Consider the following 6,000-nt stretch of genomic DNA (forward strand, 5'->3'; position numbering starts at 1 on the left):
CCCGCAACCAAGGTACATGCCCTTGACCAGAATTGAACCTGGGACCCTTGAGTCCGCAGGTCGACGCTCTATCCACTGAGCCAAACTGGCTAGGGCTTTTCTGTCATTTCTGCTGGCTCTTGCTAATGTGCTTTGTTTCCTGGGTTTTGATTTCTAATATGCATGCCACACAATACTATCAAAAATGAACCCTAAAGCCGGGACCGGTTTGGCTCAGTGGATAGAGCATCGGCCTGCGGACTGAAAGGTCCTGCGTTCGATTCCGGGCAAGGGCATGTACCTGGTTGCGGGCATATCCCCAGTAGGGGGTGTGCAAGAGGCAGCTGATCGATGATTCTCTCTCATCGATGTTTCTAACTCTCTATCCCTCTCTCTTCCTCTCTGTGAATAAATCAATAAAATATATATTTTTAAAAAATGAACCCTAAAAAACAAAGCAAAACAATGACAAAAAAAAGTGCACCCTAAGTTCTTCCAATTTTAATATGTATCTTCCCATATTTCACTTCAATCTTACTTTATTATGTTTTGTTATTTAAAATGTAGGTGTGTTTTTCTCCCCCACGTTTTGACCCCTCTGAAATCAGTATGTACCTTGAAATGATAGTGTCCGACAATCACTGTCAGCCAGGGTCAGGCATAAAAAAGATGTATTGTTTGTGTATATAACTATCAAAGTAAAGCATTAAAATGTGCAGGATGAACATCAGTGGCTTGAAGAAAATCTCGGGGCTGACAGAGGAGTATTCTTTTAACCCTTAGGAATCAGTTTCCTGTGGAGTGGAGCCATCCTCACATATTCAGCAACATTCCTGACATATGAGTCAGAGGCAGGTTAGTGCTCTGTAATTAATTACAAAGTCAGGCTTCAGAGCCCAGAGTCAATGGTCCTTCATTCTCTTAAGGATTATTTTATGAAATAATACATCACCAATTGTTCTTGATGGCACAGAGCATTGTGTAGAAGAGTTAAGATGAAATGGGAGGAATTTCTTGGCATATATGAAGTGAAATTTTACTGTTTATATGTGATTTGTAAGTCTAGAAGTTAACTTTCAATAAGTATAAAAGTTTTAAATGACTAGAAAGCATTATGTCATAGATCAACAGCATTTTCTTCTTTTGTGATAGTAAATAAAGCAATGATATTTCTTTCAATACATGTTATACATTAAATCATCTTTTCTTTCTTGGCAGCTTCTGAGTACATTTGAGACTTTTTAAATATCCAGTAATTGTAATTGATTTTAGCAGGTGCTTTAGTCCTCTAGAACCTAATCTTCTATACTACCGGAATGTAAGTCTTGCATTACTTTTATAATAAAAACACACACATTATTTCCAAAAAATTGTTTGGTTTTGAATCTTTCAGAAGGAGAGAAAGAGAAAACTATAATAAAAGAAAGGTTTTTAGGATAAGAAAAATTTTAACATGTTTGTTTATTTCCTCGTTTCTCATATTTTGTGTATATTTTCTTTCTTCTTGATTAGATTTACTGGAGACTTATCTATTTCAGAATGTGTGCATAATCACATTTTTATTTTCTAATTAAGTTTGTTTTCGTCTTAATTATTCCCATTCTTCTATTTACTTTTGGGAATTTTTGGGTTGCTTTTAAAAATATACACATATTTATAGAGAACAAGGGAGAGGGAGAGAGAGAGAGAAACATCAATGAAAGGAGAATCATTTATCAGCTGCCTCCTGCATGCTCCACACTGGCCAGGCTGTTGTTGCTTTTTATACTATCTTTTCTCTCTCTCAAGAATATAATATTTTAAACTATACATTTTCCTCTAAATATGGGTTTGACTTTATCACAAAGATTTAGGGAAGCTGGCATTTTCTTTTTAAAATATTTAATAATAATTAATAGTATTTTCCGTACACTTTTATAGCCCACAAAGCTTTCTTTTTTCACATTTTCCTCTCTTTTTGTTCAAGTTCTAATTTGTGGATATTAGTTTATTTTACAGGTGATTGGGGACTATTAGTACTATTAGTACAAGAACACATTTAAGCCAATTAACGTTTAATTGTAAACAGAAAATATATCCCATAAAATTTTTTCCTTTATTGTCTTTAATGAGATTTTTCTCCATAACCTAAGATGCTCAGTTTATATACATGAACATGTGTAGTTATTATTTGTAGAATATAAATCTGGAATAATGTTCTGCATTATGAATTGTGTTGTTCAGATACTCCATGCTTTTATATGCTATCTGCTTAATCTGTCATTGATATTAGAGAATTAAAATCTCCCACTATATTTGTATTTTTATCATTTTCTCATTATAATCCTCTTACTCTACATTATATATTTAGCTGTCATGTTGGTTTATATCAATCCCTTATTATATTTTCATTATTACCTTTTATTGCCTACAACTCCACCTGCCTTAAGTGCTTTTTTGTCCTAAGTTCTACTTTATCTAACATTAATATTGTTATCACTGCTTTCCCTTTTTATCATTTTAGTTTATCTTTGCCTACTCTGTGATGGTTAGCCTTTCTAGGCCTTTGGCTTTTAAGTGTCTATATTAATAACTTATTATTTAATTGATTTTTAAATAATTTATTTTGTTTTGCCTTCTAATAGCAAGATATAGACAGCTTAGAATAATTTGAATTATTATACTTGGGTTTTGTTACTTCCTATTTTATGCTTCTGTGAAATTGAGTAAAAGAAACCTCATTTAAAATGAGTCAGGAGACTAGAAGGAGGAACTCTCATGTGCTACCACTAAATGTCAATTACACACCCAACAGGAAGAAACCACCTTGCATTCCCAATAAGAAATGTCTCTATTTTCACTACCCCAGAAGGAGGAAGGAAGGTTTTCTTGTTGCCCAGCAACAAACCCAGCCAATGGGAACTATTGCAACTCAGCCAATGAGAAACCATCACCACCCTGAACTCTCTCCCAACTTCCTGCATTTTTCACTATGAAATAACATTCTTCTTCCTTGTTGAACGTGCCTATAATTTTTTGCTATAGCATGCATGTCCCTAATTGCAATTCCCTGCTATTTCTGAATAAACCAATTTTGCTGGTGAAAATAACTGGCTGTTTTACTTTTAAGATGGACACTTCCTAACTCTTACTTTTCTTTCTTTTTTAAAAAAAATATATTTTATTGATTTTTTTACAGAGAGGAAGGGAAAGGGATACATAGTCAGAAACATCGATCAGCTGCCTCCTGCACATCCCCTACTGGGGATATGCCTGCAACCAAGGTACAGGCTCCTGACGAATTGAACCTGGAACCCTTGAGTCCGCAGGCCGATGCTCTGTCCCCTGAGCCAAACCCGAGAGAGCTCTTACTTTTCTTTAGTTCTGCCTTTTTTTAAATGGATTTCACTTTGTTTCCTTTTGCCTTTTAAATCAATTTGGAAGGGAAATTTAGCTACTTAAAAACAAACATTTGCCCTAGCTGGTTTGGCTCAAAGGATGGAGCGTCGGCCTGTGGACTGAAGGGTCCCAGGTCCAATTCCGGCCAAGGGCACATGCCTGTGTTGCGGGCTTGATCCTCAATGGGGGCCATGCAAGAGGCAGCCAATCAATGATTCTCTCTCATCACTGATGTTTCTATCTCTCTTTCCCCTCTCCCTTTCTCTCTCTCTCTAAACAAACAAACAAAAAAACATTTATTATCTTACTCAATTTCTGAAAGCTGGGAATCTGGGCGTGGTTTGGCTGGCAGTTCCTGAATAGGGTAGATCATAAGGTTGCAGTCTCAATGCTGCCTGGTGATTGAATCTTCTGAAGACTTGGCAAGGGCTGCAAAGTTTGCTTCCAAACTTGCTTCTAAGCTCGCTCACATGGTTATTGTCAAAAGGCCTTAGTTCCCGGGAGCCTGTTAGCTGGAGGCCTCATTCCTTCCCACATGGACCTATCCCCAGCACTGCTCATGACATGCAGCTGGCTTCCCCCAGAGCAAGGGATCCAAGAGAGAGGGAGGGGTCAAGAGAGAAGCCAGTATAACCCTAATCTTCCCAATGACATACTGCCACTTTTGCTGAATTATTGATCATACAGCCCAACCCTAGTGCAATATGGGAAAGGACAACACAGGATGTAAACACCAGGAAGCAGGGATATTAGGAGCTATCTTGGAAGCTGGCTACCTTAACGACCCTGTTTTTAAATCTAGTGAATATCTTAAGTCCAAAAACATCCTTAACTCTGTATTTATCTATATAGAGAAATTAATAAAAAAAATAACTTGGGATATCAAATTATAAGTAGTTTAGTACATTAGGCTTTTTAAAAATATATATATATATATATTTTTTTTTCAAAGTAGGGCTTTTTTTTATTTTTATTTTTTAATATATTTTATTGATTTTGTACAGAGAGGAAGGGAGAGAGATAGAGAGTTAGAAACATCGATGAGAGAGAGTCATCGATCAGCTGCCTCTTGCACACCCCCTACTGGGGATATGCCCGCAACCAAGGTACATGCCCTTAACCGGAATCGAACCCGGGACCTTTCAGTCCGCAGACCGAAGCTCTACCACTGAGCCAAACCGGTTTTGGCCATTAGGCTTCTTTATCTTACGATTTCCTCACACTTTCTCATTGTTTATTAACTCACTATTGGGGTTTTATAATTCCTAAAGTCAATCTCTCTTCTATATCTTTTTCTAATATATCAATTAAGAAGACTTATTAATAACTATAGTTAATACCATTGTCAAGTTTCCATCAGAGAAAGAGAAATATTAGGAGTTATGTTGCAAGTAGTAGTCTTCTGCAGTTGTGGGGGCTGGCTAAAAGTCTTTGAAACCATAGGGTAAGCCATCAGGAAGGCCAGGCTAGAATTCTCTAGAAAGCTGAAGCAGGTGGAATTGCTTCTCAGTTTTGCTTTTAAAAACTTTCAACTGACTGAATCAGGCCCACTCACATAATCTAGGGTAACCTCCTGTCCTGATTATGAACCTTAGTCATGTCTGCAAAACACCTTCAAAGCAATACCTGCTTTGGTGTTTGATTGAATAACGGCAGGTCTAGCCTCACCACGTTGACATAACACATCACTTTTCTTCAACATCGTGTTTCTTCATACAGTAGTTTCCAGAGCCCTCAGCGCTCTTGAAGACACCAAATATACAAGGAATATGCTTCCTGTGCTTTGTTAACACAGTGCCATGCTAATAGTGCTTTTTGGTCCCTTTCATTACAAACAAAACTTACATTTGAAATAAATGTCTTTTTTCCAATTTGCATATAGCCCACTTGTTTTCTGGTTGGAAGGCTTAGAATTATGTCCTTTATTACCAGTAACTTCATTTATTTTTCTAAAGCTGTGGTCTTGGACTCTGCTAGTTAATTTTTATTTCTTTTCTGAATTCTCTTTGTGTCCCATCTCAGTTCTTTTTTCAGATGAAAAAAAAATTTCTTTTATACTTCTATTGATCTCTGTGCCCATTTTTCTGTATTCTTTGAAACTTCTATTATTCAAAGGTTGGTTTTTCCTCCCTTTTCCATCGTCTTTTAAAACTCACTTATGTTTTCTATTTTCTAATCTATTTCTCTAAATTATTTTTTATTTAACTGACTACTTTTTTCTGCTGGGTCCATTTTGCTTTTCACCGTTTTATACAATTATCTTACTTGGTAATATCATCATTCTGACCAGGTGTTGCTTAGTAAATATAATAAGAATTCTCTAGACCTGATGTTCCCTTGCATCTTCAGGAATTAGTTTTCACCTCTGCTTTAGCATTTCAATAGTTCTTGTGGTTCATTGATTTCAATGTTTGGGTTAATTGTGAACTAATATGGTATTGTTATTTTTCTAGACACTGTATTACTTTCATGTGTACATCCAATGGCTTCGAGTTTCATTTCTGGAGTCTTACTGTTGAAACCGAGATTATTTTTGTTTGTTTCAATGATTTGATTTTTTTTATAATCTTGGAGAGTATGGGAAGTCTGAGGCAGTAACTCTTTGCCATTTGAGAAGTCTTTTTTCATTGGTTGTTTGCATAC

This window comes from Pipistrellus kuhlii, unplaced genomic scaffold (genome assembly GCF_014108245.1).
Source record: "Pipistrellus kuhlii isolate mPipKuh1 unplaced genomic scaffold, mPipKuh1.p scaffold_m20_p_18, whole genome shotgun sequence".
NCBI lineage: Eukaryota > Metazoa > Chordata > Mammalia > Chiroptera > Vespertilionidae > Pipistrellus > Pipistrellus kuhlii.